This window comes from Giraffa tippelskirchi, chromosome 2 (genome assembly GCF_054371585.1).
Source record: "Giraffa tippelskirchi isolate mGirTip1 chromosome 2, T2T-mGirTip1v1.2.pri, whole genome shotgun sequence".
Classification (NCBI taxonomy): Eukaryota; Metazoa; Chordata; class Mammalia; order Artiodactyla; family Giraffidae; genus Giraffa; species Giraffa tippelskirchi.
Window position 1 is genome coordinate 177767998 of NC_137276.1, and position 26022 is coordinate 177794019.

Here is a 26022-nt window from a genome sequence, read left to right on the forward strand (position 1 = left end):
GACCCCATGAATCGCAGCACACCAGGCCTCCCTGTCCATCACCAACTCCTGGAGTTTACCCAAACCTATGTCCATCGAGTCAGTGATGCCATCCAGCCATCTCATCCTCTGTCGTCCCCTTCTCTTTCTGTCCCCAATCTTTCCCAGCGTCAGAGGCTTTTCAAATGAGTCAGCTCTTTGTATCAGGTGGCCAAATGATTGAAACTTCAGCTTCAACATTAGTCCTTCCAATGAACACCCAGGACTGATCTCCTTTAGGATGGACTGGTTGGATCTCCTTGCAGCCCAAGGGACTCTCAAGAGTCTTCTCCAACACTACAGTTCAAAAGCATCAATTCTTTGGCGCTCAGCTTTCTTTATAGTCCAACTCTCACATCCATACATGACTACTGAAAAAACCATAGCCTTGACTAGACGAACCTTTGTTGGCAAAGTAATATCCCTGCTTTTTAATATGCTGTCTAGGTTGGTCACAGCTTTCCTTCCAAGGAGTAAGCATCTTCTAATTTCATGGCTGCAATCACCATCTGCAGTGATTTTGGAGCGCCAAAAACTAAAGTCAGCCACTGTTTCCACTGTTTCCCCATCTATTTGCCATGAAGTGAGGGGACTAGATGCCATGATCTTTGTTTTCTGAATGTTGAGCTTTAAGCCAACTTTTTCACTCTCCTCTTTCACTTTCACCAAGAGGCTCTTTAGCTCTTCTTCACTTCTGCCATAAGGGTGGTGTCATCTGCATATCTGAGGTTATTGATATTTCTCCTAGCAATTTTGATTCCAGCTTGTGCTTCATTTAGCCCAGTGTTTCTCAGTAGGGTAATTGTTAAATAATGCATTTAAAATTTTTTTAAATGCATATGCAAAGTAATCTGAAGTCCCTATTTGTGAATCTACTGTCGATGGTTTCCTTCTATTTCTTCTATCTTCTGTAAATTCGGAATATAGAGATTAAAAAAAACCATGTCATGATGCCTTTCTATTCATTTTTTCTTTACAAATCTAAAAAAAGAGTCATAGAAGCATAATTGTTACCTAAGATCCCATAGCACTTCATGCAGACAATGGTATACTCTGGGATGTATTGCTCCTATTTGCTATTTTCCTTATTCATGTTTAGAAACAAAATATTTATACATGCCCCAAAGTTTTAAATTTTCCCTGCTTGTCTTCATGCAGTGTATGCTGCCAAGCTATTCCAAAGTGAACATGGCAATTTCTTGTATGAATTACTTTGTGTTCCTGCTATTAATCTAATAGAGATATAGAAGTGGGGAAAAGAGGAAAAAGCTGCTTTTCTGGCAATAAGGAACAATTGTGAGGCCGTGGATGCCTGTTCCAAATTACAAATTTCTTCATACAGTTTGGCTAAATAGTTGAAGTTGAGAGTAAACTCTGAATCTATATCTCTTAGGAATTAGAATCATACCCAATCCCTTTTTCTTCTGACTAGTCTGCCAGTTAGTGATAAGAAGATGTAAAACAAATGAGATAAAAACAAAACAGAATTTAAAAAAAAACTATTTTGAGTTTAAGAGCTTGTAGAATATTATAGACAATCTTCTAGAATCTAGTTAAATAAAAAAGCAAACACAATTCTTAGAAATATAGGATATCAACATTTTTTTAAAACAAAAAAACAGTGGAATATCCAGGAAGATAAGATAGGAGGGGTAAGTTCGATGCCTTCATGCCAAGAGGCAAAATCATTTATTCTTTAGTCTGAGTTGTTTTTCAGTGGTGAAGATGGATATGAACAATCCATCCAAACCTTTTCGCCCAATTCCTCCCTTTACCAGTTGCAAGCCTCTGTGTGAAGGGACAGTGTGGATGAGATGACGGAAGATAGACGACTCTCCAGACCTTCATACGCTTCTATGACCTTTATTGTTAGTATCTTGGCTCTAATGCTAATGATAAAAGAAATGTTTTAAATTCTGGGTAAACAGTCACTTAACTACTCAAACTACTCAGAAGAACATTTGGAAATTAGAAAAAAAAAAAAGGAAATATTTTTCTCTGTTCATTTTGATCTCATAAGTGACTGAGTTTCCTTTTCTCTAACAGAAAAAAATCCAGTAGATGCTGGCTGGATTTTAAACTTCAGATCACTCTGATATATTCATCTGTATATTCTACTGTTTTTGGCACTTGGCAGGGTCTCGATAAATATTTGCAAAGTTTTATTGCATTAATTGAGTAAAAGATGAAGTATACTCTTTCAGAAACCAAAATTATTTTGAAATCTTAGTAGGTTTAGCTAAGTACGTCATTCAATCTGTTCATAGATCAACTGAAAAGAGGGAACTAGAGAGGGGAAGTCGAAAGATAATCCACTGACTGATATACAGTCTGGGGATATCTTTGTGGTCCCCTTTTCCTGTCACTTGTGGGAAATATCACCAGCATCTAAATCAATCAGTGCACATGAAGATAATGGGGATGACAGCACAGCTGTTTCTCTTGGCTCCTGTTTATGATTCAAACTGACATCAGTTGCTGTAACCCCCTTGGCCTGTCTCCCCTACTTGACTCACCCTGTCCCAAAGAAGAGACAACCCTTGCAGTGGTGCTTTTGGGAAATAAACTACTGGTGTGTAGTTGGGAGCCAGCCAATCACAGGAACTACGCACTCTGGTCTACTCCTTCTCCCTCTAAGCTGTGCAGAGGCAAGTCCTGTGGTGGGAGCTCTGCAGTAAGTAGCTGGTGGGTGAGTACGTCAGATTCTGGAGTGCATTTTTAGGAAGTCCACTGTCATCATACACCTAAGTCACGCCCTTCTTTATTATCTTTATCAATAATGAGGATGACATTTCAATCTCCTTCTGCCATGTCTCCTTTTTCATTATTTTCAAACTTGATTGGGAAGTATGTTGTATTTTGGTTCCCTCATAAGGCACTTTGGAGAAAGCAATGGCACCCCACTCCAGTGCTCTTGCCTGGAAAAACCCATGGACAGAGGAGCCTGGTAGGCTGCAGTCCATGGGGTCGTGAAGAGTCGGACACGATTGAGCAGCTTCACTTTCACTTTTCACTTTCATGCATTGGAGAAGGAAATGGCAACCCACTCCGGTGTTTTTGCCTGGAAAGTCCCAGAAACAGCGGAGCCTGGTGAGCTGCCGTCTATGGGGTCGCACAGAGTCGGACACGACTAAAGTGACTTAGCAGCAGCAACAGCAGCAGCATAAGGCACTTATACTGGCTCCAGTAACTCTATAAATCATGCTTTGCACTTGATTATCTGATGTGTATGCATTCATTTATTGATTCATCCATTCATTCAGAAGTAGTTTTTAAGCTCCTAAAATATACCAAGAACTATGGTAAATCCTTGAATATATTTGTCACTTCCACTGTATAATCATAAGGGATTTGATTTAGGTCATACCTGAATGCTCTAGTGGTTTTCCCTACTTCCTTCAATTTAAGTCTGAATTTTGCAATAAAGAGTTCATGATCTGAGCCACAGTCAGATCCCAGTCTTGTTTTTGCTGATTGTATAGAGCTTCTCCATCTTTGGCTGCAAAGAATATTATCAATCAGATTTCGGTATTGACCATCTGGTGATGTCCATGTGTAGAGTCTTCTCTTGTGTTGTTGGAAAAGGGTGTTTGCTATGACCAGTACGTTCTCTTGGCAGAACTCTATTAGCCTTTGCTCTGCTTCATTCTGTACTCCAAGGCCAAAGTTGCCTGTTACTCCAGGTATTTCTAAACTTCCTACTTTTGCATTCCAGTCCCCTATAATGAAAAGGACATCTTTTTTGGGTGTTAGTTCTAGAAGGTCTTATAGGTCTTGTTCTAGGTGAGAGTTTTTAAGAATGTGATTTAGCAGCACTTCTGCTTGCTTTTGTTTTTCCTTTCCTTTTTTTCTCTTGGTAATCTTGACATTTTGTAAGATGAGAAGTAAAGGAGAAATTATCTTTTCTTGTGTTGAAGAGGATGATGAAGAAGAAGAAGATGATGCTTACTAATGTTGATTAAATTCTTGTTATGAACTGCCACTGGGCTAAAATGCTTCTGTGCATTAGCTCATTTCATTGTCACTAAAAATGCATAAATAGTATTCTTTTACATTTTATATATGAGAAAACTAAGGTTCCAGTGGTAAAATAACTTGCCCCAGCGTGTACAGCCAACCAGCAGAGGATTGGGACTATCTGATGGTTTCCAGCCTGTCTGACTTCAACTTCCATTCTGGTGACCTGTGCTTATGAAAAGCTTCATGGCACCTTACCAAGCACTTTCTTACACAGCATCTCACTAGGACTCTTAACAAGATACTTAGGTTAACTTTCAATTCATTCTAAACAAAGTAGCTTATTCTCATTTAACAGAATCATGCTCAAGGAAATAGTTTGCAACATATTTTGAAGTCATAAAATATATTACTCTTTATTTGTACCTGTATTACAGATTTAGTGCCTTCTTGATCAAATTTTAACAGTCACATGTCTTCACCTTACCATCAAACAGGTACATATGGAATGAATTTTAATGTTAACTTTAATAAGAAGATAACCCTCAGTTCAGTTTTGTTGCTCAGTTGTGTCTGACTCTTTGAGACCCCGTGGACTGCAGTATGCCAGACTTCCCTCTCCATCCCCAATTCCTGGAGTTACTCCAACTCATGTCCATTGAGTCAGTGATGCCATCCAACCATCTCATCCTCTGTCATCCCCTTCTCCTCCCACCTTCAATCTTTCCCAGCATCAGGGTCTTTTCAAATGAGTCAGATCTTCCCATCAGGTGGCCAAATGATTGGAGCTTCTGCTTCAACATCAGTCGTTCCAATGAATATTCAGAACTGATTTCCTTTAGGGTGGACTGGTTGGATCTCCTCAAAGTCCAAAGGACTCTCAAGAGTCTTCTCCAACACCACAGTTCAAAAGCATCAATTCTTCAGTGTTCAGCTTTCTTCACAGTCCAACTCTCACATCCATACATGACTATTGGAAAAACTATAGCCTTGACTAGACGGATCTTTGTTGGCAAAGTAATGTCTCTGCTTTTTGATATGCTATCTATGTTGGTCATGGCTTTTCCTCCAAGGAGCAGACGTCTTTTAATTTCATGGCTGCAGTCACCATCTGCAGTGATTTTGGAACCCAAGAAGATAAAGTCTCTCACTGTTTCCATTGTTTCCATCAAGAGGCTTTTTAATTCTTCTTCACTTTCTGCCATAAGGGTGGTGTCATCTGCATATCTGAGGTTATTGACATTTCTCCCGGCAATCTTGATTCCAGCTTGTGCTTCATCCAGCCCAGATTTCTCATGATATACTCTGCATATAAGTTAAATAAGCGGGGGGACAATACACAGCCTTGATGTACTCCTTTCCCAATTTGGAACCAGTCTGCTGTTCCATGTCCAGTTCTAACTGTTGCTTCCTGACCTGCATACAGATTTCTCAAGAGGCAGATCCAGTGGTATGATATTACCATCTCATTAAGAATTTTCCGCAGTTTGTTGTGATCACACAGTCAAAGGCTTTGGCATAGTCAATAAAGCAGAAACAGATGTTTTTCTGGACCTCTCTTGCTTTTTCGATGATACAATGGTTGTTGACAATTTGATCTCTGGTTCCTTTGCCTTTTCTAAATCCAGCTTGAACATCTGGAAATTCACGGTTCACGTACTATTGAAGCCTGGCTTGAAGAATTTTGAGCATTACTTTATTAGTATGCGAGATGAGTGCAACTGTGCAGTAGTTTGAGCATTCTTTGGCATTGTCTTTCTTTGGATTGAACTGAAAACTGACCTTTTCCAGTCTTGTGGCCACTGCTGAGTTTTCCAAATTTGCTGGCATATTGAGTGCAGCACTTTCACAGCATCATCTTTTAGGATTTGAAATAGCTCAACTGGAATCCCATGACCTCCCCTAGCTTTGTTCGTAGTGATGCTTCCTAAGACCCACTTGACTTTGCATTCAAGAATGTCTGACTCTAGTTGAGTGATCACACCTTCATGGTTATCTGGGTCATGAAGATCTTTTTTGTACAGTTCTTCTGTGTATTCTTCTTCTGTGAATAGATACTATACAAAATATAATTTTATATATTGTAGAAGATACTCTACAAAATATAATTCAAATGTCTCAGATGAAGATATTGTAGATTTATCTTTTGCTAAGGATTATTCATTTAGCATTCAAAAAGTACTAAGTGCTTAGTGTGTATTATAGACTACTCCTTTTAAGAGTATGGAGGATAACAATAACTCATTCAGACTTGCTCACACAGAGCCCATCTCAGTCCATCATACAGAGATCCTCAATATCTGCTTTCAGGACAAATAAATCCGGTGGAAGAAAGCAGAAGAAGTACACTGTACAAGCTCAAGCTTCAAATTAGTTAAATTAAATCATTTTTCTACCGTAAACTTACTAGTTCTATTCTTTGGAAATCTTCAAATCAGATTTTTTCCCCCACCCCTCTTGATAACCTAAAGGTGATCATGTGGCTTTACATGCACTTACTATTAGCTCAGAGAAATAAGTAGTTATCTATTAGTATTTATCCAGGATGTGAGTGCTTCGACATTTATATTAGCATTACTTATCCCAAACCGCCCCATTTTAAACAGAAACTCCAAAGGGCCATAATGAGCAACTTGTCATTCTGGGTGAGTGGACTCGTGATAGTTACAAAAGTGATTCGAAACCACCCAGCAAGTTCTTGTTGGGATCATTCCTACAGTTGGAAATTGCAGACCTGTAGCCTGCCTTACTCCAGAGATAGGCTGGGTCTCTCAGAGGGTAAGGGCTCTGGCTCCTCTGAGCCTCACTCCCTGCCCCCACTCTCACCTCCCCATCCCATGATGACACCTCCCTGGGCAGACTGGCCAGAAGAGAGGGCTGGCAGAGTTCCTGCATTCCTTCCCTGGCAATAGAGCAAAAATAACAGCTTTACCACTAAGTTTTAAGGAGTTCCCATTTGTTCTACTGTTATCATGCTTTCTGTGTCCTGACTACCTGCCTGAGAGAAAATGTAGCGTTCAATTCTTGTTTTAGCTGCCAAGATTCCTCAATGCTTAGGCAAAGGAAGGATAAATGGCACAGGTATTTAAAATTATCCAAACGCCACAGAAAACTATATTTTCTGGCCATGAGTAAAGAGTATGTGGGTAAACCTATTTCCGAAGTGCCAGGTATATCCCTTTGAATAACTGGATAATAATTGGACAATTCTAGCAAATATCATGCTGAAAGTGTTTTGCCTGTCTGGCTTAATTTTGAGACTTTATTTAAAAGACAATCAAATATTAAGCTTTATGTGGTTTTAATTTAGTAGTAGTAGTAAATGTACTAAGGAGAGATAGAAAAGATAAACTTAAAGATAGCCTGGATTTCATTCCAGAAAACTCTTCCAAATTAAACTTCTTAAAATTACCTAAGAGAAGCTAACTGATTGTATTTCAACCTTCCTTTCCTTTTCCAGCTCTCTTATAGACTAGTGATTTAAATGAGTTAAAAATTGGGAATATTCGAGTGAATAAAATCTTCATTTCAGGGGTTATTTACAAAGAAGTGTGGTTTGTGTATCCTTCTCATGGAAAAATGCTTTATTTATCTAACTCTACTCCAAGTACTTCCCACTAAACTTGATTTCATTAAGAGGTCTAGGACTCACCTGCTGGTCCAGTGGTTAAAACAACATGCTTCCAGTGTAGGGTGTGTGAGTTCGATCCCTGGTCAGGGAATTAAGATCCTGCATCCCATGATGTGTTGTGCCTCCTCTCCCAAATAAAAAAGTTCTAAGAGGTGAGAATCTCTTGAAACTAACATCTTAATGTCTCCCTACACATCTTTCCTTTTGATGATATAAGAATCTTCATATATTATTTAACTAGAAATACATTGACAGAGTTACGACTCTGGGTCCAGTGTATTAGGGAAAAACTGAGCCTTTTATGTGTTCTTGAAATGGTTCTATACTGATTTGTGTTTGTGACAATTACCTAGATTATGGAAATTTATGCGTTCAAGCAGGTCTTTTCCTTTCAGTATTTCTCTTCTCCCACCTATACATTGTTGATAATGTTAAAGCTAAAAAGCCTTCTTCCTGGGAGTACACCACAGAATAGCCATGTTTTGAATTTATACATTAAATATTAAGTTCTTAATGTGAGTAGATGAGTTGATCAATATATGCTATGGAAAGGTGAAGCATCTATAAGTAGAAATATAAGGAACAAATCTTCCATGGTTCCAAGAACATCCAGGTGGAATAAATTCATGCATCAATGAGTGAAAAAGCCACAGTGATCTGTGGCTTTCCCCTCATATTGTACATACTCTAAAATATATGTCCACTAAAGTTTGAATCTGATAGGATACTTTGAAACACAGCTGTCAAATTAATTCAAACTGTATAAAAAGTCATTGACTCAGATAACTAGGCATCATGGATTCACTGGGCTTCAGTTCTTGGATTCAGATGGGTTTCATATCTGAGCTCTGTTGAACATAGGCTTCATTGTGAGGACTGTTGTCCTCATTAACTGCAGGACAGCTGCTGCTGCAGTCAGGGCTACATGCTCTTTTCTTCCACTTTCCATATTAAAACAGATTTGCTTCATGAAGCATCCTCTAAGGACAAAGAAGATTTTTCCCTGGAAATCTCTGTCAGAAACTCTGTGAGTCTCATCAGTCTAATGTGGGTCACATGCTCATTTTAGAACCAATCTCAGAAAAGGTATGTAATAACATTTGACTCATCAGCCCATTGAGGGACAGGGGCTATGTCAGAAAAGGGTGGATATCTAAAAAACATCACAATCTGTTGGAAAGGCAGAAAAGACAATGAGTGTTGTAGGCCACAAGTAACTTCTACTCCAGAGTTCCCGGGAAGAACACGGCTAGACGGTAAATATTTACTAAAACCATTATGACCATTAACGCACAGTAAGATTACATGTTGAAGCCATAGATGTTAAGAGATCTATTTATAAGAAGTGATACCACTCAGGGCCCTGTGGGGCTCCTGGGCACAAGGCCTTTTTGTGTCCCCCATTCCTTTGATTACAGGACATAGTCTTCATTCAGCCTCCGTGACCTTCCCTGAGTTCCAAGGGCAGATTCAAGCTGTTGCTAATTAGAGAAGGGAGAGGATGTGAGACCAGGGAGAAACAGTCAAGAGTAGCCTTGGGGCAATGTCCTGGCTCCTCAGCAAGGAATACATGCAACAGAATCTTTGAGCTATTTTGGAAATACTGAAAACCCCTCCAGGTGGGAGAAGTTAACAATTAACAATGGTATGCTGCCAACAAGGATACAGACCCCAGACCAGTTGGACCTGAAGATTGATGATGCTGACTCCTACACACCTCAGCACCAACCCATCAGAAGAATGTCCACAAGCTGATCACATCTTCTTGAACCATTACTGTAAAACTTCTATCTTCTCCAAGTTGGGACAGTTTTTGAAGTCACAATCCCACTGTATCCCCCTTTTCCTGGCAAAGTAATAAAGCTATCTTTTTCTACTTCACCCACAGTTCTGTCTCCAGGATTTGATTTGGCACTGGTGTATAGAGAAGCTGAAATTTTAGCACCAGAAGTACTGACCTTGATTCTCCAAGACCCCAAGGCTTACAGTGTGTATGTCAGCCTGTTTCTGGTCCAGATTGCCAGAAGGAAATGCACAGACCAGTAAAGGGGTTGGAGCATTGGAGAGTACAGCTAAAGAGTTCTTTTTCCTTCACTTCTCAAGGAGAGGAGAGATCATAGTTACAATTCATTTGCAGAAAACGTAAGTAACTCAGCAATGATTGTGTGACTGACTGCTCAGCTCTCAAATACAATTTGAGTCCAAACTTTTTGCATCACAGCTGCATATGATGACTCTTAATGGATGTGAGACTTAGAAAGACAATGAGATGGTTAATAACTGGCTTCTGGCATCTCAAATGGGATATTTGAGTCTGAGCAAGGCGAGAGACTCAAAAGCTAGACTTTTTTTTTTTTTGAGAGAAAAATATGTTTCAAATTTATTTCTTTCTTTCTTTCTTTTCTTCAATATTGCAAGACATAAGGCTTGGTGGATTTGATCATGGAGTTTGAGGAAAGGGATATCTGATCAAGTAGGAAAAGGAAGTTAGGAAAGCTTGACCCCTTGGATCCTGCTGATTGTCGGAAGGAGAGAGACAAACGCCTAGAAAGCAGGTAGTCAACCTTGACCTCCAAGGGCTGCAAAGTGATGGAGATTGGGGAGGGAAGGGGTAATTTCAGAGTGAGGAGAAACCACAGAGACTGTTCTGCTTTCTGTTTGGGATGCTGGCAGGAGGCTCCCTCATAGGACCTAGGGAATCTCAGCTCTATCCTGGACTGGTATATTAGTTTCCCGGGGCTGCTAAAACAAAGCACTACAAACTGGGAGGCTTCAGACAATAGGTATTTATTGTCTCACAGTTCTGGAAGCTAGACATCCAGAATTAAGGCATTGGCAGAGCCATGCTCCCTCTGAAACCTGCACATGAGAAAATTCCTTGCTTTTTGCTACTTTCTAGCTGTTGTCAACATCTCTTGGCATTTTCTGGTTTCCAGCTGAAGCATTTCAGTCTCCACCTCTATCATCATATGGCTTTCTCCCCTCATGTGTCTATGTCTCTGTGTCTCTTCTTTGAAGAACACCAGTCATGTTGGATTAAGGGCCCACCCTTTTTCTTCTTCCCGTGTGACTCAGAGGTAAAGAATCCATCTGCAATGCAGGAGATGCAAGAGACACCAGTTTGATCCCTGGGTCTGGAAGATCCCTTGGAGGAGGAAATGGCAACCCATTCCAGTATTCTTGCCAGGAAAATCCCATGGACAGAGGAGCCTGGCAGACTACAGCCCATAGAGTTGCAGAGAGTCGGACACAATTGAGCAACTAAGCACACTACTCCTGTGTGACTGCATCTTAGCTTAAGTAATCACATCTGCAAACAACCATATTTCCAGCAAGGTCATATTCTGAGGTCCTGAGGGTTAAGACTTCAAATATCTTTTTTAGGGGGGATGCAATTCAAGCCTTAACAACTGAACACAAGAAAGTCAAAGTGGTACATATTAGACAAAGACAGGCCTGCATTTAGCTTTGTTCCCAGATGAGACCACTGGGTTGACCTAAATCTCCAAATCTCCACCCCTTTTCCTATTGTACTCTGCCATCTTACCTCACACACACTACTCTCTGAGGAAAGGGGGCTGGTGAGGAGCATCAGACCAGTCACAGAGAAATCTAGAAGACATTTTCTTTATACCTAGTAATAGTAAGAGAACCTGCACATATTTTCCATTATGTAATGACCATATCATTCTACAGATCCTAAATGTTTATATATTCTGATGTGATTGTACACATGGACATGAACTTGAGCAAACTCTGGGAGATAGTGGAGGACTGAGAAGCCTGGCGTGCTGCAGTCCATGGATTTGCAGAGTTGGACACGACTGAGCAACTGAACAAGTTTACTGTGAATGTATCTGTCTGTGCAGCTATAAATAGACAGGCCTTTGCTAGGTTTCTGAAAGCCCGGTAGGCTTTGGTCAGTGTGGAATTAAGGGCTAGTGAGAGAGCTTTCATGCCGACTCTACTGCACAGTTCTAGACATTATAGTAATTTGCTAGTTTACAGAGGACTCTTGAGAGCAGTGACTGCTCTTTATCTACAGACACACAATTCCACAATTTATTCCATGATAGATATCATTTCTATAAACATTGTGATATGGTGCTGCTGTGTTTGAAATTTCTGAGCTGAGCTGATTCAAATGAAATAATATCTGGAAGTCTCTAAAAGCATAAGAACCTACCAAGCATACCAGCCTGGGTGCAAACGAGGTGCAAAATACAGAAAATCTATTCCATATCTTGGCTCTTATCCATTGAAACTGTTGGAATTGTAGGTCTTTAAATCAAGAATTCTTCCCAGAAGGGATGAGCTTTCACAACTTCTGTTCCTCCTGGTCCCTGAGGCCACCTGGCTTACTAGCTACTCTGGAAATGACCCTGGTTGAGCACCCCAGCAACACTTGGTGAGCCCATGCGCCATTAATGCAACTACTGCTGCTTCTTCAACCTTCTGACGCAACCATCATCTCCGAAGTTCCTCCTTGGAAAGTAATTTGCTTGCTGCTCTGAAGCCCTTCTTATGCTCTCATACTATCCATTACACAAATCTGTTATTTTACTTAACCAGCTACATTATAATTATGTCATATTTGTTTTTCTCCGGGGCTGGATAGCAAGTTCCTCAAGACACAGGGACTGTGTCTTTCATCTCCTTTTTGTAGTGTTTTTTCTGGTATGTAGCATGAGATAAATTAATGAAGGAAAGAATAAATGAAGAAAAGTTTTGGCGATTTTTAGTATTGGTTCCTGTCACTGATTTGGATCAAGGAAGAGAGTTAGGTGCAAGAAAAGAGCTCAGGGCATCAATTTTATGTCTCAGGTTTCCTCTTCTGCAACTTGCCAGTCTTTCCTTGAGCTCATAGGAAAATGTTCTGTATCTTGACATTGATCTTTGTCATAGGATTTTCACTGAAATGGTACAAATTCTCATTCTTTAAGATGAAGTGAGAAAATTCCAGAAACTTGAGGTGGCTTGGAAACTGCTCACAGGGATTTTCAGCCCTCAGAGTCGAGGCTACTTTGTACGTCCACTGAAAGTTCCTGGGTTTCCTGATGCTTCTGGAATTGCGAGAAGTCTGCACCTGCCCTTCACTTTTCCACAAAGAGAACAGCTACTTGAATCCTGGCAGAACAATTTGTTTTCAGTGTACCTCAGGCAGGTTGTTCTAACTTTCTGAATCTTAATCTTACCTTTAAATTGTGAGAAATGACACTCACTGTCTAGTATTTAGAACTAGAAATAATGTATATACAGTGTGTCTGGCAGTGTTTGGCATATATAGTTGGTGTTATTATGTTTAATATTCTACTTAGCATCTTATAAATCTCTTTCTCTTTCCTTCTTTGGTTAGTTTAAGTTGAATACATGGCATAGCCCCTGTGACTTCTGATTTGAGTGTCTACAAAGTATGGTAAATTTTATTTAGATTCTTAGAATCCTTAGTGAACCCAGGTTATTTACATATACAGAAAAATATCTTTCCCATTTTATAAATATATATATATATGTATATATATATTTTATTTTCTCATCTGTTTGTATAAATAAAGCTGAGCACTGAAGAACTGATCCTTTTGAACTGTGGTGGTCTTCTCCAACACAACTCTTGGTGTTGGAGAAGACGCTTGAGAGTCTCTTGAACTGCAAGGAGATCAGTCAATCCTAAAGGAAATCAGTCCTGCGTGTTCATTGGAAGGATGGATGCTGAAGCTGAAACTCCAATACTTTGGCCACTTGATGTGAAGAACTGGCTCATTGGAAAAGACCCTGATGCTGGGAAAGACTGAAGACAGGAGGAGAAGGGGACAGCAGAGGATGAGATGATTGGATGGCATCACTGACTCGATGGACATGAGTTTGACCAAGCTCTGGGAGCTGGTGATGGACAGGATAGCATGGCGTGCTGCAGTCCATGGGGTCACAAAGAGTTGGACACAACTGAGTGACTGAACTAAACTGATACATATTTTTCCCCTCTGGTGTAAAGTACAGAAGAAATAGAGACGAGCACCGTGTGAGAAACTAATACCTAACTTATTACCTAAGTTTCTGACTTCAAAAAGTAGACTGGAAAGATAATCAGTATAGTTATAAGTAACCTGGCCTGCTTTTATTTATGAGGCTTGACATATCACCCCAATTTGCCAAATATAGGATTTCCTGACAACTGAAATTCAAACTCTTCCTGTGGAAATGTGGTCATGCCTAGTAAAGCTGTCAGCCCGTGGAAGTTATACATCTTTTCAGTACTGACATTTTTGCCTGCCAGCAATAGGATGGAAATAAAACCTAGAGGTTTTGACCATTAGGCAGCCTCCTGGACCTCCATTAAGTTACTGATATTTTCTTAGATAAAGAAGTAAGATGAATATGTTCAAATACAACTTATTTTGTGTCAACTTGGCTAGGCCACAATATCCAGATATTTGTTTAATACTAGTATGGGTGCTAATGTGAAGATGTTTTTTGGAAAGAGATTAACATTTAAATGAGTAGATTTTGAATAAAGCAGTTTACCCTCCATAGCGTCAGTGGGCCTCATCTAAAAATCAATTGGAAGCCTTAAGAAAAAAAAAAGACAGACTTACCCCGAAGAAGCAGGATTTCTGCCAGCAGACTGCCTTTGGACTTGAGGAGTAACATCAATTATTCCCTGGGTCTCCAGCCTGCATGCTTACCCTGCAGATTTTGAATTTTCTGGTCTCTACAATCTCATGAGCCAATTCCTTAACATAAATCATATATTTATTACTTTATGATAAAATAGATCATATGTATTTATGCCAAATCCCTCCTCAAGGACCCACCAGCCAGCCATGAGTTGAAGTCATTGAAGCCAGTGATTATTCCTTCAAGGTACTTTGCCCAGCTGGCTGGCCATATAGCCATCAGTCACACTGGTACTCAATTCCACCTCCTGTCCACGGGCCCCCCTCCCTGAACCTGCAACATCTTTTGTTCTAGGACTCTTTACAGTGCATGTATCTTGAGTGAGCTCTGTGGTGGGTGCTCCCAACACAACAGTGTGGGAGCCCCAAACTGTTGTTCTGGGAGGCAAAACAGGGTCAGGGTTGTGGCCCATGTATATATGCTGCTGCTGATGCTGCTAAGTCGCCTCAGTCGTATCTGACTCTGTGCGACCCCATAGACAGCAACCCACAAGGCTCCCCCGTCCCTGGGATTCTCCAGGCAAGAACACTGGAGTGGGTTGCCATGTCCTTCTCCAATGTGTGAAAGTGAAGTCGCTCAGTCATATTCGACTCTTAGCGACTCCATGGACTGTAGCCTACCAGGCTCCTCCGTCCACGGTGGGACTTTCCAGGCAAGAGTACTGGAGTGGGTTGTCATTGCCTTCTCCACCATGTATGTGTGTGTGTGTGCGTGTGTATATATATATATATATATATACATATATACATATATATGTATGTGTATATATATATATATATATATATCCAAATGTTCTATTTCTCTGGAGAATTCTAATACAGAGTCTTTACACATCTCCCTTTGAAAGCTTAGAAGAGTCCATTTCTCAGGTTCCTTGGCCCAGTGTTGGTCTTAGAAGTGCTGAATCTGGCCTATACAAGAAAAGGCATGTGAAATTCACCAAGGTGGTAGGACATATGTTTCTCTGGTTCCTATCTTAGGAGAGTTCCTGAAGACAGACCTGATGCAGCTTAGAGTTCCGCGAAAAGCTTAGAATCATTCAGTTCAGTTCACTTCAGTTGCTGAGTCGTTTTCAACTCTTTGTGACCCCATGGACTGTAGCATGCCAGGCCTCCCTGTTGATCACCAACTCCTGGAGTTTACCCAAACTCATGTCCATTGAGTCGGTGATGCCATCCAACCATCTCATCCTCTGTCATCCCCTTCTCCTCCTGCCCTCAGTCTTTCCCAGTATCAGGGTCTTTTCAAATAACTCAGCTCTTTGCATCAGGTGGCCAAAGGATTGGAGTTTCAGCTTCAACATCAGTCCTTCCAATTAACACCCAGGACTGATCTCCTTTAGGATGGACTGGTTGGATCTCCTTGCAGTCCAAGGGACTCTCAAGAGTCTTCTCCAACACCACAGTTCAAAAGCAGCAATTCTGCGGTGCTCAGCTTTCTTCACAATCCAACTTTCACATACATACATGACTACTGGTAAAACCACAGCCTTGCCTAGATGGACCTTTGTTGGCAAAGTAATGTCTCTGCTTTTTAATATGCCATCTAGGTTGGTCATAGCTTTCCTTTCAAGGAGTAAGCATCTTTTTATTTCATGGCTGCAGTCACCATCTGCTGTGATTCTGGAGCCCAAAAAATAAAGTCAGCCACTGTTTCCGTTGTTTCCCCATCTATTTGCCATGAAGTGATGGAACTGGATGCCATGATCTTAGTTTTCTGAATGTTGAGCTTTAAGCCAACTTTTTCACTCTCCTCTTTCACTTTCATCAAGAGGCTCTTCAGTTCTTCTTCACTTTTTGCCATAAGGGTGGTGTCATCTGCATATCTGAGGTTATTGATATTTCTCCTGGCAATCTTGATTCCAGCTTGTGCTTCATCCAGCCCAGCATTTCTCATGATGTACTCTGCATATAAGTTAAATAAGCAGGGTGACAATATACAGCCTTGACGTACTCCTTTCCCTATTTGGAACCAGTCTGTTGTTCCATGTCCAGTTCTAACTGTTGCTTCCTGACCTGCATACAGATTTCTCAAGAGGCAGGTCAGGTGGTCTGGTATTCCCATTTCTTTCAGAATTTTCCAGTTTATTGTGATTCACACAGTCAAAGGCTTTGGCATAGTCAATAAAGCAGAAATAGATGTTTTTCTGGAACTCTCTTGCTTTTTTGATGATCCAGCAGATGTTGGCAATTTGATCTCTGGTTCCTCTGCCTTTTCTAAAACCAGCTTGAACATCTAGAAGTTCACAGTTCACGTATTGCTGAAGCCTGTCTTGGAGAATTTTGAGCATTACTTTGCTAGCATGTGAGATGAGTGCAGTTGTGTGGTAGTTTGGCATTGCCTTTCTTTGGGATTGGAATGAAAATTGACCTTTTCCAATCCTGTGGCCACTGCATTTTCCAAATTTGCTGGCATATTGAGTGCAGCACTTTCACAGCATCATCTTTGAGGATTTGAAATAGCTCAACTGGAATTCCATCACCTCCACTAGCTTTGTTCGTAGTGATGCTTCCTAAGACCCACTTGACTTCACATTCCAGGATGTCTGGCTCTAGGTGAGTGATCACACCTTCGTGGTTATCTGGATCATGAAGATCTTTTTTCTGTACAGTATTCTTGCCACCTCTTCTTAATATCTTCTGCTTCTGTTAGGTCCATACCATTTCTGTCCTTTATTGAGTCCATCTTTGCGTGACTGTTCCCTTGCTATCTCTATTTTTCTTGAAGAGATCTCTAGTCTTTCCCATTCTATTATTTTCCTCTATTTCTTTGCACTGATCATTGAGGAAGGCTTTCTTATCTCTCCCTGCTATTCTTTGGAACTCTGCATTCAAATAGGTATATCTTTCCTTTTCTCCTTTGCTTTTGGCCTCTCTTCTTTTCACAGGTGTTTGTAAGCCCTCCTCAGACAGCCATTTTGCTTTTTTGCATTTCCTTTTCTTGAGGATAGTCTTGATCCCTGTCTCCTGTACAATCATGAACTTCTGTCCATAATTCATCAGGCACTCTGTCTATCAGATCTAGTCCTTTAAATCTATTTCTCACTTCCACTGTATAATCATAAGGGATTTGATTTAGGTCACACATGAATGATCTAGTGGTTTGCCCCACTTTCTTCAATTTAAGTCTGAGTTTGGCAATAAAGAGTTCATGAATCATTGGGAAATCCTAAATAGGACCCATGTAAGACCCCAAAGCAGACATTCCTTGAACTCTCTAGGGAAGGAGAACCCAGAGACTGTCTTGGAACTAACTCTGGTTCCAGAATTGTACTCTGAACTATCACATTTTGCCTGCTAAGATCTGAAGACAGAATCTTACCTGACTCTGGAATTTGTTCTTAACCATTTTTAGCTTTGTCTTTAAGTTTTAAATATTTAGACATAGGGTATTTATTTGTATTCTTGGCCATCTGTGTCAGTTATTAAAACAGTAAAAGAATTTGTGACTCAAACAAAGGTTTAGATTAATTGATTACTCAGTCCCCTGTCAACTCTGATTCTACAAGTAATTGTTAGAGGCAGAGACTATGGTCAGACTCTAGAGAGCTAAAGAAAAACAAAGAGGAACAAACTCAAGCCATTAGGGTAAGGATGATTTGACCTTAGTCCAAGTTTCCTTTGGTTAGACCTTCTACTTGGACACTGCTCTTCTGGAAAGCTTCAAAACCACTAAGGACTGAAACACATTTCGCACCATGACAGATGTGGTTGCTTAATGAGGTATGAACCTCACTGATCTTGCTTGGTTTCCAGCTCAATAATTCATTTGAGAAATATGGATGCATCTGGAGAATTAAATTTATAGACTCATTGAGGTTTGTTTATCTTTGGGGTACACAGATAAAAGAAAATCAGAATGAGCTATGACATGATAGTGGGGTATCTTTTAAAGGATAAAAAGCATAACAGTTTAGAAAATAGTGGGTTTGTTTCCTGAAAGGAAGTGTAGTATATCCATAAAGAATGTACTAATTATATTTCTAGGACACTCACTTTGGCTTTTGGGGCATTTTAGGCAGCTTCTCAAGATTCCCTACTATATAAATTCTACAAAAAAGAATAAACAAACTAGAATTTGAAATGAAGCAGTCATTGTAGTGGAACATCTCTGGCTATGCTCTACCTTAAAGACACAGATACGACTTCACTTCAGATAATCATACATGAAGAAGATTAAGTGGCCTTGAATTCAGATGGGTTATCAAACTTGGTTTTTTATAGATTCTCTTGCAGAAGAATTAGTTGAAAGTCTACGTCCTAGAAATTAAGAAGACCTTTTATTGTGAACTGGGATGGACATGAACATTGGAAGGAATGTTGGAAGCGAAAAGCAATAAGCTCTATAAAATAAAACTAACTTTGAGGAAAGAAAGCATCTAGCCTAGTGACCATAGTTCAAGATGTAGGAAGGATTGTGGCACAGCATGTCACTTATGCCAGAATTTCCTCAGAATTCAGCCAGACTGGACTGATGTCAGCCTTGTGGAATATGACAGGAGAGCTGCAACTTTGGAGCCTTACTGTTGGGTACCACTGTAGCACTAGCAAAGCTTCATCTAGCAATGGCCTTGCTACAAAGAAATGTTAGACTTTGTAGGACCCATCTTCAACAGTGAAAGTGTGTGATATTGAAAAAAACCTGGCTGAAGTGGTGCAGTTAGACTCTCAGAGAGTAGAATCTACTTGGGATAAAGCCAACCCCTAGAGTTCTTGGATAACAGAATTAAGTAGGAGACTTGGGAATTGATGCAAATGGGAGAAAATGGACAGTACTAACAGCTCATGTTGGAGGAGAGGGCAAAATAAGAGAAAACAGTGTAAACATATATTGTGATGTATTTGTATTGAGTATGGAAAGTAGGTTATATCTTTTATTTAATGTATAGCCTCCAAGAGGGTCTCACTTTCCTGGTCTCAAAAAGGGCTGCCATATCTCCATCTGTAAGGCCACTATATTTTTCTCTGATACTTTACTGAAGAGGAGCACAAACATACCCACAGTTGATTTTTTCAAGCAAGACTGGCTTTTCAAAGCCCATTTCTATTAGTCAGTATACCAACAGGAATCACAACGTTCTATTCAAGGCTTTCACACAAGAGCTCAATCTCAGAATTGAGCATCACTGTATAAAATGAGTAAAACATCACCAAATAAAAATAAGGCACCATAGCTCATTAGAGGAGAAATAAAGGCCTAATGGTCTATACAATCTAGTTTGTCTTCTGCTGCTGCTGCTAAGTCGCTTCAGTCGTGTCCGACCCTGTGCGACCCCATAGACGGCAGCCCACCAGGCTCCGCCATCCCTGGGATTCTCCAGGTAAGAATACTGGAGTGGGTTGCCATTTCCTTCTCCAGTGCATGAACGGGAAAAGTGAAAGTGAAGTCGCTCAGTTGTGTCCGACTCTTAGCGACCCCATGGACTGTAGCCTACCAGGCTCCTCCGTCCATGGGATTTTCCAGGCAAGAGTACTGGAGTGGGGTGCCATTGCCTTCTCCAAGTTTGTCTTCTAATTCAGTTCAATTCTGTCTCTCAGTCGTGTCTGACTCTTTGCAACCCTATGGACTGCAGCACGCCAGGTTTCCCTGTCCATCACCAAATCCTGTAGCTTGCTCAAACTCATGTCCATTGAGTCAGTGATGCCATCCAACCACCTCATCTTCTGTTGTCCCCTTCTCCTCCTGCCTTCAATCTTTCCCAGCATCAGGGTCTTTTCCAGTGAGTCAGTTCTTCACATCAAGTAGCCAAAGTATTGGAGTTTCAGCTTCAGCATCAGTCCTTCCAATGAATATTCAGGACTGATTTCCTTTAGGATTGACTAATTGCTAACTTCTAATTACTGATTTAAATAATCTACCAGTCTATCTTCTCATTCGTAATAAAGTGGACAAAATTCACTATCTTTCTACTCATTCAGAATCAATTCTTATAATTCAGTCAGCTGAGCAGTGTTATTATTAATGTGCCTATAAAATTTGAGAAGCCAGGGTCCCCAGCAGTCCAGATGTTCTGAGCCTATTCTCAATGCTGGGCTCCCTCTACCAGGGGAACCATGGTCCTAAACATAATTGGGTATGAGGTAAGATTTTGGAAAGATACAATGTAAATGTTAGAAAATATGGGAAAAGAATTTTGGTCAAGAGATCCAAATTGTTCTTTAGCCTAATTTGAAGTGTAAGGAATTAAAAGTGGAAGTTGTAAGGGGTTTAAACATCCTGAGGAAGTGATCATTCCAATGATTCACTTTTAGCACTAAAAAATGATAAACAGCAGCAGGTATGCTAATTCTAAATAACAATAGAATACATGTTCATTTTAAGGACTTTCAATGTGTTGTGCACTGTGCTTAGTTTACAAATATATGTATATATTTAAATATATATGTGTGTATGTATTATATATATGTAATTGTCTCAAACTAATCAGCAGTAAAAACAGCCCATGCCCTTAATCAAGAAAAGACTCCTGGTTTTGCCTTTTTACATATGGTCTATAGAAAAAGGAAGAGGTTTTTTTTCCCTTCCTTTATACCTATAAGAGAGCTGATATGGAACCTCATTCACATCTTGTGTCTAAGAAATGCTAAAGGAATTGCTGTTCTTTTGCATAAAATCACATAAAACAAAAAATCTGTTTTCTAATTTTACTCAAGATTGTTCTAACCTGCTCATGGTTCTTTATCTACTAGATTCTAGACAGTTTTTCTAAAGTTTAGTCATTCATTGGCACCCTTCATTATTTTTGCCAGTCACACATTACCAAAACTATTCAGTTGAGTTCAGTCACTCAGTCGTGTCCAACTCTTTGTGACCCCACAGACAGAAGCATACCAGGCTTCCCTGTCCATCACCAACTCAACAACCTAAACTATTATTTTTCTTTAAATCTGTCTATTGGTTAATACATAAATTAATAAAAGGAAATTTTATACCAGTGTGTAAAACAAATCAAAGGAAACAATAAAGATAAATACACAGAAATTTTCATGACAGAAAGTCATGAAACTCATTCCATTCTAGTTAAATATTGTTGCTTGAGAAAGTTGTAGCCTGAAACCTACACTCTTTTTATTTAAAAAAAAAAAGAAAACAGATTGGGAAGTTCTAGTTCTAGAAGACATCTAGCACCATTCTGAGACTTATTCTTTGATGTAATCAGAAAGCTTGAAAGACAACTGAAAAGAATCTCACTTTGTGACCAATTGTTGTTTCATGCCATATGAATGTGCCATTTAAAATACTCTCTCCAAGACATCCCTGGTGGTCCAGTGGCTAAGACTCTGCCCTCCCAATACAGGGGACCTGGGTTCCATCCTTGGTCAAGGAACTAGATCACACATGTTGCCACTAAGTGTTTGCATCCTGCAATGAAGATCAAAAATCCCACGTGCCGCAACTAAGACCCAGTGCAGCCAAATAAATAAATAAATATAGAAAGTAAAATAAAATCCTCTCTCCTACTGTAACCAGCAAGTGCCTTACCTTTTGGGAATCATAGATGTGAGCCTGTTACCTATTAACTTGAAGTATTTGTTACTTAAGCTATAAACTCATCCTCAGTTACTTTGGTTACCCTTGGTTAGGTATCAATTTCTGCATGAGATTTTTCAAAATGCATAGCAAGTTTAAAGTTGATCCAATTAGGGAACTTTTCATGTAATGGGAAAAGAAGTACATACACTGTAATGTGGCTTTAAAATTGGTTGAAAGCAGAGTCCTGCTCTAAGAGCCCCAGGCACTTTTCTCTGTCCACATAAATGGTGCCCCAGGTTTAAGGCCAGAATCTCAAGCTTTACATGCCTCAGTGTCATCTAAGGAGCTGCAATGTCGCTCCTACAGACTCCAATTTGGAAGATCTAGAGTGAGGCATCTGGTGATTGTGATGTAAGAGGATGTAGAAGAATGATACCCTGAAAAACCCAGGAGAAGGGAGAAGTATGTTCTGATTGGGAGTTAGTAGCAGAAGGGAGTCAGATGGAAGGGAGGGAACTGGTGCTCTGAGTATAGGTCAAAGTGATGCCTCAGGGGAAGATAGAAAGAGGATTTGAGAGGTGGAATTCAGGACAAATATGGTCTTGCCTTTTAAGTGAGCTTCAAAATCTTTTACTACTGTCAGAAGAAATCAGAGTAAAGAGAAGTGTCTTAAGGGACTCAAGGTATCCAGGTGCCATTGTACACCATTCTGTAAGCCTCCTTGAACTAAAAAATGCTCAGGATAAAGAAATAGGTTATATTCTACAGAGATCCGAAGATAAACATGGTTTAGGTTAATATTTGGAAGAGAAGAGTCAGTGTTTAGTGAGAGGGCTATCACATTATCCTGAAGTTTTTGTATTTCCTTCAACTTTAGTGTAGACTTACAAATAATACAACCTTTGTGCTTGGTGCTTTATCTATTGGAGCCTACTATCAGCCCAAAGGTAAGTGCTGCAATTCCAGAGTCAGGGATAAAGAACCTGAGATTATGAGTGATAAATAACTTTTCCAAAATTGTAAAACTGCCTCTCTTCATGATTATCTTAGAAAATGCTTTCCTAGTGATTAATTTGGATTTAGGTAGCTGTTTGAATAATTAGCTCCATCTTGAGTACAAGCAGCATAATTGGGCAGGTGAAAGCAGACTTAGCTTGGCTTCTCATCTCAGTTAGATGAGTCACCCCTTTCAAACCAAGGGGATGTGGCTCAGTAATTCCCACCATGGAGAAGAAGTTCATTCAAACAAGAGGAGATTGAAAAAAAAAAGCACGCTTGTTGTTGAGATCATTCTTATAAATACAATAAGGCATTTGAGTGCTGTAATGTCCTGCTTAGCAATGGTGTTGTCAACTTTAGACCAGCCTCACCCACTTCCTATGCCAGTGATGACCAAGCCCAACCCATGTGAGGGCCCCTTTGGATAGATAAACTTCACCTCCTTCTCCCTTATGCTCTCTATGGGGCTCATTTCCATTATGTTATTCTCCTGGTCTGGGCCACAGCTGGTTTGATATTTTCCCTCTTCTCACTGGTTCTTGCCTCTCCTGGTGACTTGCCCAGGAAGGCCAGGTCCCTGGGCTTCTTAGGTGAATGTTCATGAATTACAACAACGTCCTGCATGTCATTCACTCTTTCACTTATCCATTCACTGATTGGCTGCTGGTTAGCACCAGACTAGGTCAGATGGTGAGGATATCACTGTGAACCTCATTCCTGCCTTTAGAGAGTTTGCAGTCTAATGAGAAATATTAAATAAGTAATAACAATGGCATTATGGGAGCTATGAAAGATGTCTGTGAGGGATGCATAGAGTGCAATTTTACCAACTGTCATGATTTCAATCACCATCAATATGCAAACAAGTTCTCCAAATCCATTTCAAGCTCATACGTCTCCCATCAATTTTATGTTGAAAGATTCCATAGGAAGCTTTGGTATACATATTAATCTTTCTCTAAGATAAGAGTAGGTATAAAATACTAGGTGATTTTGAGCTATGAGTTGGGAAGAGAACACGTGAGCGGAAAGGTAGGTGGTAAGGTTTTCATCCCATTTGTCCCAGTCATCCTTGATGAATGGATTTTGTAGCAGATACACTGTGACAGATTGCATTTCTTGAGCCATCCATTGTCATATCTTAGCCATCTTCTTCTGTCATGTTTATTTCTGACCACAGATTTTAGAATATTTCTGCTGTTTATATTCTTTTCTTTCCCTCTTTCAGCCATATATCGCTAAGCCAAGGGCGTTGGTAACCCTTGGTTTTCAACCTTTACCTGTCCCTGGCTGAGTTTTCATCTGGCCGCCTTATCCTGTTGTGTTCAGATGGGCTTCCTTACCCTAGAAAATTCTCAAGTTTTTCCCTTTTCATGTAGGATTATGAGACTGTTTCTTCCTAATTCATGTTTTTGGCTTTTAGGGAAGGACCTAAATCCATGGAAAGTCTTTGTATCATCTTTACTTCCTATGACTCCTTGCATCAGGATGAACCTGTGTTTGTTCAGTCAGAACTTCTAGTTCTTTGATCTTTTTGGCTAGTGGTTCTGTCTTACTGTTTAAAAAGATTTTTTTATTCATATTGACATATCACCTATTATATTATTTAATTTCTTCTTTGTTACACTTAAATTCATTTTTAAAGAAAAGAGCATTATTAAAGCTTGCCAAGTGGCTTAGTGGTAAAGCATCTGCCTGCCAATACAGGAGACGTGGGTTCGATCCCTGGGTTGGGATGATCCTCTGGAGAAGGAAATGGCAACTCACTCTAGTATTCTTGCCCGGGAAATCTCATGGACAGAGGAGCCTGGCAGGCTACAGTCCATGGGGTTGCCAAAGAGTCGGACATGACTTACTGACTAAAACAGCAACAAGCATCATGATAAGTGAAAAATTTAGAAATAAATTTTTCTTGCAAGAAATAACCTAAAAACGAATATGATGAAAACAAAGTGACATTTAATTTAAGCTACATTTGAAAACTGTGAGCTAGAGTCTGTTATGTTATGTGATGAAATACTAATAACTGTTAGAAAGATGATAAAAACAATTTAGCACCTAAATCTAACTTCCTCCTTGCTGTGATGTTATTCTGTGCAGTGTCCTTTGTTCTTTGTGACCCCAAATCAGGTTCTCACTCGGTTGTGTATTCTACCTTTCAGGAAACACTGGTCTGGGCCATGTCCTCACAGCTGGGCTGTGAATGACATGATGTGTTTGAAGCAGACTTCTGCTCACTTCAGGCTGGCATAAAGTGGGAGCCCAATTAAGATCTCCCTTAGAGCAAAATATGGAACATTTTGAGCAAAATACACAGAATAAAAAGAAAGTCTTTAAGTGGATGGAGAGTAGAGCAAACATATGTGTTGGGTCGTCTGAGACAGACCTGGTTTAGGGCTCCCTTTTATCTTGAAAAGTGTCGCAGATTGGATGATAAATTATATTAATACATTCACCCTAATTAAGTGGCTTAAATATCACACTCACATAATGAATTATAGGCTCCAGAATACATTACCTCTTTATTCAGTGTAAAAGCTAATGGCAAAGAAGAGAAAGTCCAAACCAAGCTGGGGACTCACATGTGCTTTATAGTTTTTCCAATAGGTTAATAGTTATTAGCAGTTTCTGGCACTCTTCAACTTTCCTTTTCTTTAGCTGTTCTTTCCACATCTTTGTGTAATTTCCCATTTTGTGTACCATGATGTTTTGGACTTTCAGTCAAAACATTTACATTCTGGTAGAAGAAAAAAGCATGTCATAAAAACATAAAGCCTGACTGGTGAGCCTTAAACCATGAATTTTCCCCTCTCATTTATTAATTATTTTATATTTGTTAGAGATTAACCAAAGACTAAGAGGAGAGGAAGCCCAAACATGATGAAAATGCCACTTCCCTTCCCCCTTTCCAAAAATTTCTGAGTTGCCAAAACACCAAAAATGTCTTGCACAAATTTTAAAAACTTAAGGGGAAGTTTCCACCCACCAGGAGTCCTTCAGTTCAAATCTGCTGCAAATTACTCTGCTAGGTTTAGATCCTTGAAGACTAGTCTTTTCTGTAGAGATGCTCCCAGTCTAATGGGTGATAGCTATGTAAATAAGCATCACAAGGCAGTGTGATAAGGTTATTACAGAAGCTTCCTGCCAGCCTTTGTACTGCCTTTCTCAGAATTTTAGGGCCATTTAACCTCACTTTAACCCCGTCTAGTCAAAGCTATGGTTTTTCCAGCAGTCATGTATGGATGTGAGAGTTGGACCATAAAGAAGGC

General features: G+C 39.9%; 1 protein-coding gene across 2 annotated transcripts in view; it reads right to left on the minus strand.

Annotated features, from left to right (window-relative positions):
• PHLDB2 (pleckstrin homology like domain family B member 2) overlaps positions 1 to 22088 on the minus strand; it is a 162098-nt gene extending 140010 nt beyond the window's left edge. For both annotated transcript variants that reach the window (XM_081542523.1, XM_081542512.1), the window contains exon 1: positions 21961 to 22088. The gene's annotated coding sequence lies outside the window, so the exon portion shown is untranslated. The remainder of the gene's footprint in view (positions 1 to 21960) is intronic.
• Between the last annotated feature and the right edge of the window lie 3934 nt (positions 22089 to 26022).